We start from the raw sequence: 13,354 nt of genomic DNA on the forward strand, positions 1-13,354 counted from the left end.
CAGTGCTGTATCTCTATTCTAATCTAATCTAAATAGTTGTAAATCAGGAAATGGAAGGGAGGGAGGAACTCAATAAAATTACAATCACCAGGGAAGTAGTCCCGAGCAAACTGTTGGAACTGTGGACTGACAAGTCCCAGGGTCCTGATGGACTTCATCCTAGATCCTAAATAGTGGCTAGGAAGATTATTGATGCATTGGTTTTCATTTTCCAAAATTCCCTAGATTTGGCGAAGGTTGTATTAGATTGGAAAATAGTGAATGTAACTCCTTTTATTTAAAAATGGGAGGGAGACAGAAAGTCGAAAACAACAGGCCAGTTAGTTTAACATCTGTCTTAGGGAAAATGTTAGAAGCTATTATTAAAAATGTTACAGCAGGGCACATAGAAAAATTCAAGGTAATCAGGCAGTCAATATAGTTTTGTGAAAGGGAAATCATGTTTAACCAATTCGAGTACTTTGAAGAAGTAACATGTGCTGTGGATAAAGGGAAACCAGTGGATGTATTGTACTCAAATTTCCAGAAGGCATTTGACAAGGTGACGCATCAAAGGTTATTGCGGAAAATAAAAGCTCATGGTGTAGGGGGTAACATATTGGCATGTATAGAAGATTAGCTAGCTAACAGGAAACAGAGGCATAAATGTGTCATTTTCTGGTTGGCAAGATGTAACGAGTGGTGCGCTACAGTGATCAGTGCTGGGCCTCAACGCTTTACAAATTATATAAATGACTTGGATTGGATGATGGACCCCTAGGTCTGGTTGCTATATTTGCTGATGACACAAAGATAGGGACAGAAAGTAAGTTGTGAAGAGGACAAAAGGTGACTACAAATGGATATAGCTAGGTTATGTGATGGGCAAAGATCTGGCAAATTAAGTAGAATGTGGAAAATGTGAAATTGCCCATTTTTACAGGAAGAATAAAAACAAAGCCTATTATCTAAATGGTGAGAGATTGCACAGCTCTGAGATGCAGAGGGATCTGGGTGTCCTAGTGCATGAAACGCAAAATGTTAGAATGCAGGTACAGCAATTAATTCAGAAAGCTATTAGAATGTTATCGTTTATTATGAGGGGAATTGAATACAAAGGTAAGGAGGTTTTGCTACAGTTATGCAGGGCATTGGTGAGACCACATCTGGAATACTATGTACAGTATTGGTCTCCTTTTTGAAGGAAGGATGTAAATGCATTGGAAGCAGTTCAGAGAAGGTTTACGAGATTAATAGCTGGAATGGGTGAGTTGTCTTTTGAGGAAAGGTTGGACAGGCTAGGCTTGTATCTGCTGAAGTTTATAAGAGTAAGAGGCAACTTGATTGAAACATGTAAGATCCTGAGGGGTCTTGACAGGGTTGATGTGGAAAGGATGTTTCCTCTTGTGGGAGAATCTGGAACGAGAATTCACTGTTTAAAAATAAGGGGTCGCCCATTTAAGACAGAGATGAGGAGAATTATTTCTCTGAGGGTCATTAGTTTTTGGAACTCTCTTCCTCAAAAGGCGGTGGAAGCAAGATTTTGAATATTTTTAAGGCAGAGGTAGATAGATTCTTGATAGGCGGGGGGGTGACAGGATCTTGGGGGTAGATGGGCTCAGCCTTGATCTTGAAGAATGTCGGAGCAGGCTCGAGGGGCCAAGTGGCCTCCTCCTGCTCCTAATTCGTATGTCCATGTAGGTACCAACGATATAGATAGGACTAGGAAAGAACTTCTACATAGGGAGTATGAGGAGCTCGACACTAAATTAAAAATCAGAACCTCAAAGGTAAAAATTTCTAGATTATTAATCGAGCCACGTAGGATTAATAAGATTAGAGAGTTATAAGCTTGGCTCAAAGATTGGTGTGGGAGAATTGGTTCCAGTTTGTGGGGCACTAGCACCAATCCTGGGGAAAGTGGGAGCTGTCCTGCTGGGACAAACTCTACCTGAATCCAAGGCCCAAAAACACTCCTTTCAGGTGAAGCAGCGATTTACTTGTCCTTCTTTCAATTTGGTATATTGTATTCGCTGCTCACAATGTGGTCCGCTCTACATTGGGGAGATCAAACACAGATGGGGTGACCACTTTGCTGAACACCTCTGCTCAGTCTGAAAGCATGAGGGTCGTGAGCTTCCGGTTGCTTGCCATTTTAACACTCCCCCCTCCCCCCCCCCCCCCCCCCCCACCCCCGACCCCTGCTCTCATGCCAACATTTCTGTCTTTGGCCTGCTCTAGTGTTCCAGTGAACATCAACGCAAGCTCGAGGAGCAGCACCTGATCTTTCGATTAGGCACTCTACAGCCATGCAGACTGAACATTGAGTTCAATAACTTCAGAACATGACTGGCCTTTTTAAAATATTTTATTTAATAACCCTGTGCCTGCTTTTCATGTGGTCTGAGCTGCTCATTATTCAGCTATTAACAGTCTCACTGGACTAATGCTTTGTCTTTCACCACAAGCATTAATACACTCTTTGCCTTTGTCCCAGGACAGCGTTGTTATTTCATCTCTCCTGCCCTATCAAACACCTTCCTCTTTGTTCTCTCCCACACACCCGTCCCCTTCACTTGCTTCAAACCTAATTCTTTTCTAACCTTTACCAGTTCTGATGAAAGGTCACAGACCTGAAACATTAACTTTGCTTCTCTTTCCACAGATTCTGCCAGACTTGCTGAGTATTTCCAGCACTTTTTGTTTTTGTTTACCTGAACCATGCTGGGACCAGTGTTCCAGTGAGTCACATAACTAGTGAAGTAGAGAGGGCTTTAAACTAAATAGTGTTGGGGGGAGGGGGGGTGGGATCATGTAGGGGAAGATTAACTAAATTAAAGGGAAATGACAAGACAATAGATCAAGGTAGCAATGAAGGTAATGATAATCAGAGTATGGTTGGAAGGGATAGTGATTGCAAACTTAAAAGTGTGCCAGCGGCTAGTGCCAGAGTTTACAAAAACAGTAAAAACAAAATGAATTAAAGGTTCTGTATCTGAATGCTTGGAGTACTTACAATAAAGACAGATGAACTGTCAGCTAAAATAGAAATTCATATGTTGGACCTGATAGCAATTAGAGAGACGTGGCTACAAGGAAACCAAAGCTGGGACCTGAATATCAAAGGGTATGTGACATTCAAGAAGGACAGGAAGATGGGAAAAGGTGATGGGGTAGTTCTCTTAATTAAAGAGGGCAAGTATAATACAGGAATCATGGGGAATTTCAATCTACATATAGACTGGGTAAACCTAATTTGTACTAATGTTGTGGAGGAAAAATTCTTGGAATGTATGCAAGATGGTTTTCCAGAGCAGTACATTGAGGAACCAACTAGGGAATGGGCTATTTTAGATTGAGTATTGTGCAATGAGAAAGGGATAATTAAAAATCTTGGTGTAAAGGAGGCTTTAGGAAAGAATGACCATGACATGATAGAATTTTACAATCAGTTTGAAAGTGATGTTAAACAATCAGAAACTAGGGTCTTAAATCTAAACAAAGGAAACTATGAGGGGAAAATTGGCTATGGTAGATTTGGAAACTACGTTAAAAGGTATGATGGTAGATAGGCAATAGCTAACATTTAAAGAACTAATACATAGTTTACAACAAAGTACATTCTGTTCATGCAAATAAACGCAGCAAGGAAAGTGATCCAACCGTGGCTAACAAAAGAAATCAACGATTGGATTAGATCACAGGAAGAGGCGTATAAAGTTGCCCTGAAAAATGGTATGCCTGAGGATTGTGAGCATTTTCGAATTCTGCAGAGGACCAAGAAAAAGATTAAGGAAGAGGAAAAAAAAAATGAAAGTAAACTTATGAGAAACATAAAAATGGACTGTGAAAGCTTCTATAGTTATGTAAAGAGGAAAAGATTAGCAAAAACAAATGTGGGTCCAATACAAATGGAGTCAGGAGAAATTATAATGGGGAATAAAGAAATGGTAGAGAAACTAAACAAATACTTTGTGCCTGTCTTCATGGAGGAAAATACTAAAAACCTCCCAGAAATAATGGAGAATCAAGGGACTAGCGGAAACAAGGATCTGCAAGATATTAATATTAGAATTAGAACATTACAGCGCAGTACAGGCCCTTCGGCCCTCGATGTTGCACCGACCTGTGAAACCATCTGACCTACACTATTCCATTTTCATCCATATGTCTATCCAATGACCACTTAATTGCCCTTAAAGTTGGCGAGTCTACTACTGTTGCAGGCAGGGCGTTCCACGCCCCTACTACTCTCTGAGTAAAGAAACTACCTCTGACATCTGTCCTATATCTATCACCCCTCAACTTAAAGCTATGTCCCCTCGTGTTTGCCATCACCATCCGAGGAAAAAGACTCTCACTATCCATCCTATCTAACCCTCTGATTATCTTATATGTTTCTATTAAGTCACCTCTCCTCCTCCTTCTCTCCAAAGAAAACAACCTCAAGTCCCTCAGCCTTTCCTCGTAAGACCTTCCCTCCATACCAGACAACATCCTAGTAAATCTCCTCTGCACCCTTTCCAAAGCTTCCACATCCTTCCTATAATGCGGTGACCAGAACTGCACGCAATACTCAAGGTGCGGCCTCACCAGAGTTTTGTACAGCTGCATCATGACCTCGTGGCTCCGAAACTCGATCCCCCTACTAATAAAAGCTAACACATCATATGCCTTCTGAACAGCCCTATTAAACTGGGTAGCAACTTTCAGGGATTTATGTACCTGGACACCAAGATCTCTCTGCTCATCTACACTACCAAGAATCTTCCCATTCGCCCAGTCCTCTGCATTCCTGTTACTCCTTCCAAAGTGAATCACCTCACACTTTTCCGCATTAAACTCCATTTGCCATCTCTCAGCCCAGCTCTGCAGCCTATCTATGTCCCTCTGTACCCTACAACACCCTTCGGCACTATCCACAACTCCACTGACCTTCGTGTCATCCGCAAATTAACTAATCCACCCTTCTACACCCTCATCCAGGTCATTTATAAAAATGGCAAACAGCAGTGGCCCCAAAACAGATCCTTGCGGTACACCACTAGTAACTAAACTCCAGGATGAACATTTGCCATCAACCACCACCCTCTGTCTTCTTTCAGCTAGCCAATTTCTGATCCAAAGCTCTAAATCACCTTCAACCCCCATACTTCCGTATTTTCTGCAGTAGCCTACCGTGGGGAACCTTATCAAACGCCTTACTGAAATCCATATACACCACATCCACTGCTTTACCCTCATCCACCTGTTTGGTCACCTTCTCGAAAAACTCAATAAGATTTGTGAGGCACGACCTACCCTTCACAAAACCGTGCTGACTATCGCAAATGAACTTATTCTTTTCAAGATGATTATAAATCCTATCTCTTATAACCTTTTCCAACATTTTACCCACAACCGAAGTAAGGCTCACAGGTCTGTAATTACCAGGGCTGTCTCTACTCCCCTTCTTGAACAGGGGACAACATTTGCTATCCTGCAGTCTTCTGGCACTACTCCTGTCGACAATGACGACATAAAGATCAAGGACAAAGGCTCTGCAATCTCCTCCCTGGCTTCCCAGAGAATCCGAGGATAAAACCCATCTGGCCCAGGGGACTTATCTATTTTCACACTTTCCAAAATTGCTAACACCTCCTCCTTGTGAACCTCAATCCCATCTAGCCTAGTAGTTTAAATCTCAGTATTCTCCTCGACAACATTTTCTTTCTCTACTGTAAATACTGATGAAAAATATTCATTTAACGCTTCCCCTATCTCCTCTGATTCCACACACAACTTCCCACTACTATCCTTGATTGGCCCTAATCTAACTCTAGTCATTCTTTTATTCCTGATTTACCTATAGAAAGCCTTAGGGTTTTCTTTGATCCTATTCGCCAATGACTTCTCGTGTCCTCTCCTTGCTCTTCTTAGCTCTCCCTTTAGATCCTTCCTGGCTAGCTTGTAACTCTCAAGTGCGCGAACTGAGCCTTCACGTCTCATCCTAACATAAGCCTTCTTCTTCCTCTTGACAAGCGCTTCAACTTCTTTGGTAAACCATGGCTCCCTCGCTCGACAACTTCCTCCCTGCCTGACAGGTACATACTTATCAAGGACACGCATTAGCTGCTCCTTGAATAAGCTCCACATTTCGATTGTGCCCATCCCCTGCAGTTTCCTTCCCCATCCTACGCATCCTAAATCTTGCCTAATCGCATCATAATTTGCTTGCCCCCATCTATAATTCTTGCCCTGCAGTCCCTGCCCATCGCTAAGGTAAACCTAACCGAATTGTGATCACTATCACCAAAGTGCTCACCTACATCTAAATCTAACACCTGGCCGGGTTCATTACCCAGTACCAAATCCAATGTGGCATCGCCCCTGGTTGGCCTGTCTACATACTGTGTCAGAAAACCCTCCTGCACACACTGGACAAAAACAGCCCCATCTAAAGTACTCGAACTATAGTATTTCCAGTCAATATTTGGAAAGTTAAAGTCCCCCATAACCACTACCCTGTTACTCTCGCTCCTGTCGAGAATCATCTTCGCTATCCTTTCCCCTACATCTCTGGAACTATTCGGAGGTCTATAGAAAACTCCCAACAGGGTGACCTCTCCTCTCCTGTTTCTAACCTCGGCCCACACTACCTCAGTAGACGAGTCCTCAAACGTCCTTTCTGCCACCGTAATACTCTCCTTGATTAACAATGCCACACCCCACCCCCCCTCTTTTACCATCTGCTCTGTTCTTACTGAAACATCTAAATCCCGGAACCTGCAACATCCATTCCTGTCCCTGCTCTACCCATGTCTCCGAAATGGCCACAACATCGAGATCCCAGGTACCAACCCATGCTGCAAGCTCAGACACCTTATTCCGGATGCTCCTGGCGTTGAAGTAGACACACTTTAAACCAAGTTCTTGCTTGCCAGTGCCCTCTTGCGTCCCTGTAACCTTATCCCCTACCTCACTACTCTCAACATCCTGTACACTGGAACTACAATTTAGGTTCCCATTCCCCTGCTGAATTAGTTTAAACTCCCCCGAAGAGCACTAACAAATCTCCCCCCCAGGATATTGGTACCCCTTTGGTTCAGGTGAAGACCATCCTGTTTGAAGAGGTCCCACCTACCCCAGAAAGAGCCCCAATTATCCAGGAAACCAAAACCCTCCCTCCTACACCATCCCTGCAGCCACGTGTTCAACTCCTCTCTCTCACTATTCCTCCTCTCTTCGCTAGCACGTGGCACAGGCAATAACCCAGAGATAACAACTCTGTTTGTTCTCGCTCTAAGCTTCCACCCTAGCTGCCTGAATTTCTGCCTTAAATCCCCATCTCTCTTCCTACCTATGTCGTTGGTGCCTATGTGGACCACGACTCGGTGCTGCTCCCCCTCCCCTTAAGGATCCCAAAAACACGATCCGAGACATCACGTACCCTCGCACCTGGGAGGCAACACACCAACCGTGCGTCTCTCTCGTTCCCACAGAACCTCCTATCTGTTCCCCGAACTATGGAGTCCCCAATGACTAATGCTCTGCTCCTCTTCCCCTTTCCCTTCTGAGCAACAGGGACAGACTCTGTGCCAGAGACCTGCACCCCATTGCTTACCCCTGGTAAGTCGTCCCCCGCAACAGTATCCAAAACGGTATACCTGTTGTTGTGGCAAACGGCCACAGGGGATCCCTGCACTGCCTGCTGGTTCCCTCTCCTTCCCCTGACGGTAACCCATCTGCCTACTTCTTTTACCTGAGGTGTGACTGCCTCCCTATAACTCCTCTCAATAATCCCCTCCGCCTCCCGAATGATCCGAAGTTCATCCAGCTCCAGCTCCAGTCCCCTAACGCGGTCTGTGAGGAGCTGGAGTTGGGTGCACTTCCCGCGGATGCATTCAGCAGGGATACTCTTGGCGACCCTTACCTCCCACATTCTGCAGGAGGAACATACAACTGCCTTAACCTCCATTCCCACTATTATAAATTCCCAACAAATCTACTGAAAAACCAAAAAAAAAGTCAAAACTTGTTAGCTGTAAAACTGCTGTAAATGCTGTAAAACTGGCGAGATCGATTTGGAGTGAGCAGAATCGGATATCAGGCATGGTGTATAATCGGCGGCTAATTCATTATCACCCAGTTATACCACTGGCCAATGTTCAAATTAGTCAGTTCCTTCAGCTTTGGAGGTTCCGCAACTAATAACGACTGATCCCATACCTAGCGACCAAACCCACTTTCTTCCATTTACTTCCATTAAATGGTGCAGGCCCTCGTCCAAAGTTAAAATTATGTCCAGAATTTCCATCCGCTTAGCGGTGTACAGCGAAGTTAAATAACCTGCTAGTGTTATGACAATTAACATCCTGCAATGTGCTTCACGCAGCTCAACAAAGTTCAATGAAATGGTTAGTGTAGTCTGCAGCATCATGCAGTTAGAAATTGACTCTTTAAAACATTCCACAATTTAAACATAGTGAGATGTGATGGAGACATTGCTGATCTGTTGAGCTCCCGACTTTTATTCGTGTAATGTGATGAGAAGTATTTCAAAATGACTTTGACAGAAACATTTTGCCACAATAAATAATGATGTCCATTATTATGGTCATGTTGTGGTTATGTGTCTGGGCTGGCAATTCAGAGCTTTTGGCTAATAATCCAGAGAATGTGAGTTCACATCTCACCATTTCCAGTTGAGTATTTGCAATAAGTTTCAGTCTCGAAATAATAAAAATAATCAGCAAAAATGATCACGAAGCTGTCATATTGGTGAAAGTAAAGAGAAACGGTGGTCCTTATCCGGTATTCCCTATGACTCCAGTTAACTGCTGTCTGAAGTTGTTGAGAAAGTCATTCAATTGTATCAAGGCAATGAGCGATCGACAATCAAGGCCAGCATTGGCAGTGACTTTCACATCCCATTGTAAATTGTTAATAAATCAAATAAACAAAAATAGCAAGTACACGGTCACAAATTCTCAAATATACCATGGGTCGGTTTCACTACAAAATATAATGATACACATGGCACGTTGGTGAACTTGAGTGCGTTAAGAGTAGAAAATCGACTTGAGCAGAGGTGCAAAATGGATTATTTCACATCGGCCGCTGGTGAACACCCAGCCCCATATTCAGCTCCACTGACTTCAAGGGAACGGTGTACGGTGTGGCAGGTATAACAAACGGCCAGTGCAACACTGCCCATACTGTGCTTCCATCCAAATGATTTTCTCCCCACATTTCAATTGATGTTGCTGATTTTAGGCGGTCTTTTTAAATACGAACACGATTCAACAGATGGTCTCGAAATGTAAACAGCGATTTCTAATCTCACATTCAGACATTCAGATAAAAATGCTTCCTCACCGCGCAAGCAGCAGGTTTTAGTTTCAACAAGTCCTAACGCAAAAATGTAATTGTTATAATAAAATACCAGGAGTGCCGATGGCTGAGAGGATGGGATAATAAATGGAACAATACAGTAATCATGGGGAATTCTAATCTTCATACAGACTCTGCAAACCACATTTGCAGGAATAATGTGGAGCATGAGTTCATGGTATTTATAAAAGATAGTTTTCTTGATCAGAATGTGGATGAACAAACTAGAGAAACTGCTATTTTGTATCTAGTATTGTGCAACGAGAACGAGTTAATCAATAAACTTGTAGTACAGAGATCTTTAAGAAAGGGTAACCGTGATACGATATAGTTTTAAACTGAGTTTGAAAGTGATTTAGTTAAGTCTAAAACTAAGGTCTTAAATCTAAAACAAAACAAATCACATAGGTACGAGGGGAGAGTTGGTAAAAGAAGATTGAAAAATATATGAAAAGGTATAATGATAGACAAACAATGGCTAGCATTTAATAGATGAATGCATAATTTGCAACAAATATACATTCCTTTATGGCATAAAAACTGTGGCTTAGAAGAGGAGTTGTTAGATAGTAATGGATCAAGGGAAGAGATTTGTAATGTTGACAAAAAGAGTATGAAGCCTGAGGATTTTCGGGGTGGGGGATTTGCAATTCAGCAAAGGATGATAAATAAATTGATAAGGAAAGAGAAAAGAGAATATGAGAGTAGTCTGGGCAGAGACACAAAAGAGATTGCAAAGATTTCGATAGGTAGGTTAAGAGGAAAAGATTCTTGAAAGTAAACATTGGCCCATTAGAGACAGAGACAGGTGGCATTATGATGGAGAACAATGAATCAAGAGTCTAACATGAATGGGAACTTACAGAAATCAGTGTAATTACAGAAGTATCACTGGACAAATTAATGGGACTAGATGGTTAAAATACCCGACAGCTGACAACTTGCCTCCTAGGCCTTTAAAAGAGGTAACTCTAGAAATAGTGGATACACTGATTTTGATCTTCCAGAATTCCTTAGATTGTAGAAAGATTCGCAAGGATTAAAAAGTACCAAACATAATGCCATTTTTTAAGAGTACAGGAAGAGTGTAAATGGGCAGCTATAGCCCCATAACTGGGCATCATTAGTAGTCAAAATTCTAGAATCTATTATTATGGACATTACAACTGGGCATGTATAAATCATAATATGAGTAAGCAGCTTCAACATGGATTTATGACAGGAAATTGTGTTTGACAAATCTCAGCTTTTGAAATATATAACTAGTCAGAGGGATAAGATGGGCGTAAACTATTTGGATTTTCAAAAATGATCTCACACAAAAGGTTACAACACAAAATTAGGACTCATTGAATTGTGGGTTAATATATTAGCATGGGTGAGCGCTGTTCATGGAAAGAAAACAGAGAGTAGGAATAAATGGGACATTTTCAGGTTGGCAAATTGTAACTAACAGGGGGAAACAAGAATCAGTACCTGGGCCTCTGCTATTCACAATCTGCATTAATGACGTAAGGTCATAAGGTCATAAGAACTAGGAGCAGGAGTTGGCAATTCAGCCCCTCGAGCCTGCTCCGCCATTCAATACAATCATGGCTGATCTCATCTCCACCTCAACTCCAATTTCCTGCCCGTTCTCCACAACCCTTCAACCCTTTACTAATTAAAAAAACCTGTCTATCTCCTCCTTAAATTTACTCAATGTCCCAGCATCCACCGCACTCTGGGGTAGTGAATTCCACAGACACACAACCCTTTGAGAGAAGTAATTTCTCCTCATCTCTGTTTTAAATCTGCTAGCCCTTATCCTAAAACTATGACCTCTCGTTCTATATTGCCCACAAGAGGAAACATTCTCTCTACGTATACTTTGTCAATCCTCTTAATCATCTTATATCCCTCAATTAGACCTCCTCTCATTCTTCTAAATGCTGGAGCGTAAAGGCCCAAACTGCTCAATCTCTCTTCAAAAGACAACCCCCTCATCTCTGGAATCAATCTAGTGAACCTCCTCTGATCTGCCTCCAATGCAACTACATCCCCCCTCAAATAAGGGGACCAAAACTGTATGCAGTGCTCCAGGTACGGTCTCACTAATACCTTGTACAGTTGCAGCATTTATATTCTATTCCATTAGCAATAAATGCCAAAATTCCATTTGCCTTCCTTATTATCTGCTTTACCTGCATATTGGTTTTCTGTGATTCATGCACGAGGACACCCAGATCCCTCTGCACCAAAGCATTCTGAAGTTTCTCTCCATTTAGATAATAATTTGCCTTTCTATTCTTCCGACCAAAGTGGATAACCTCACACTTATCCACGTTAAACTCCACCTGCCAAATTTTGGCCCATTCACCTAACCTATCCATATTCATTTGTACATTTCTTATTTATTTATTGCAACATACTATTCCACCTATTTAAGTGCCATCTGCAAATTTGGCTATAGTACCTTCTATCCCTGAATCCAAGTCATTCAGATATATTGTAAATAGTTGGGGCCCAAGGACCGAACCCTGTGACATGCCACTAGTTACATCTTGCCAACCAGAAGAAGACCCATTTATCCTGACTCTCTGTTTTGTGTTGGTTAGCCAATCCTTTATCCAAGCTAATAAATTGCCCCTAACCCCATGTGATCTTATCTTGTGTTTTGATCTTTTGTGCGGCACCTTATCAAATGCCTTCTGGAAGTCCAGATATACTACATCTGCAGGATCCCCATTATCCACTTTACTTGTTACAGCTTCGAAGAACTGTAGCAAATTAGTCAAACACGATTTATCCTTCATAAAACCATGCTGATTCTGATGGATTGCATTTTGACTTTCTAAATATCCTGTTATTACTTCCTTAATAATGAATTCTAACAATTTCCCAACGAAAGATGTTACACTAACTGGTCTATAATTTCCTGCTCTCTGCCTCCCTCCCTTTTTGAATAAAGGCATTACATTAGCTTTTTTCCAATCCACTGGTACCTTTCCCACATCCCAGAGAATTTTGGAATATTATAACCAATGGATCCACTATCTCCACTGCCTCTTCCTTTAAGACCCTAGGATGTAGGCCATCAGGCCCTGGGGACTTGTCTGCCTTCAATCCCAATAGTTTTCTTAGTACTTTTTGCCTAGTGATGATGATTTTTCTAAGTTCCTCTCTTCCTATAACCTCTGCATTTCCTGTTACCATTGGGATGCTACTAGTGTCCTCCACCACGAAAACTGTGGCAAAAAACCAAGTTAGTGTCTCCACCATTTCTGTGTTCTCCTCTATTAACTCCCCAGTCTCATCCTCCAAAGGACCAATATTCACTTTAGCTACTCTCTTACCTGTAATATACTGTTTGAGAACCCTTAATTCTGACAATGCAAAATAATTACTTTAGTCAGGTTTAAAAATGTTCACTACGAAAATAACATTGTTATAATTTTGATGACCAGTTTACATTCAATCAATCATTAAATCCAATAGTAAGTGTTCAATCGAGAAATAGATGGAATACTGGGAAATAATCGAATAGCAAAACTCAGCTTTTGGTTGCGACTTGTCCGTTTATTTTGACAGTTGGATATGAAATGCATATTACTTCAGTAACATGGCTGGCACAACAGAAACATGCAGTGTATTATCAATATAATGATGGGCAATAAACGCTGTCCGAGCCAGCGATGCCCGTATCCCATGAACGAATAAAAAAAATGACAGGGACCATAAAGATTGTTTTTTTCCGAGTTGGTGCTTTTGGCATGGACACTGTACACCAGAGAATGGTGGATTCTCTGCCCAGGACTTTCTGTCCATTAACCAATGGCAGCGCACCCGGAATTTGCTGATGTTTGTCACCAATGCACAAGACTTGCAGATTGATAGGTAAATTGGCCATTGTAAATTGCCCTTAGTGTAGGTAGGTGGTAGGGGAATTGTGGGGATGTGGTAGGGAATGTGGGATTAATGTAGGGTTAGTATAAATGGGTGGTTGATGGTCGGCACAGACTCG

Source organism: Heterodontus francisci, chromosome 28 (assembly GCF_036365525.1).
Source record: "Heterodontus francisci isolate sHetFra1 chromosome 28, sHetFra1.hap1, whole genome shotgun sequence".
Taxonomy (NCBI): Eukaryota; Metazoa; Chordata; class Chondrichthyes; order Heterodontiformes; family Heterodontidae; genus Heterodontus; species Heterodontus francisci.